This window comes from Astatotilapia calliptera, chromosome 4 (assembly GCF_900246225.1).
Source record: "Astatotilapia calliptera chromosome 4, fAstCal1.2, whole genome shotgun sequence".
Lineage (NCBI taxonomy): Eukaryota > Metazoa > Chordata > Actinopteri > Cichliformes > Cichlidae > Astatotilapia > Astatotilapia calliptera.
Genome location: NC_039305.1, coordinates 17,933,819 through 17,934,368, shown reverse-complemented (window position 1 = coordinate 17,934,368; position 550 = coordinate 17,933,819).

Sequence of the window (550 nt, the reverse complement as noted above, 5' to 3'; positions counted from 1 at the left end):
GTACCGTCTTAGCAGGGGCGACTGTGTCCACACAAAAGTTGAGGTAGTCTGTAAGACAGTGTGTCGCCCCCTCTATGTCCTCACCATGTGGGCTCAGGAGCACATCCCATAAAATTCTTAAAATTCATAAAATTCTTTTATTTACTTTTAAAGCTCTCCATGGCCTAGCTCCATCTTATCTTTCTGAGCTGCTACAGCCTTATACACCCACCCGCTCTCTCAGGTCAGCTGATCAGCTGCTCCTGAAGATACCCAGGACTGGGCGTAAACTTAGAGGAGATCGTGCTTTTGCTGTAGCAGCTCCCAAACTGTGGAACGAGCTTCCTTTAGAGATTAGACAGGCCAGTTCTTTATCTGTTTTTAAGTCACTCTTGAAAACCCACCTCTTTACCCTGGCCTTTGACACCACGTGAGATGTTGGTTTTTTATTTTAGTTGTTTTTAGGTGATTCGATGCTGTTTTATCTTGTTTTTGTTTTAACATAGGGCTGTTTTAATTTTATGTTTTATGTGTTTTATTTATTTATTTTGCTGTTTTCTGTTATTCTATT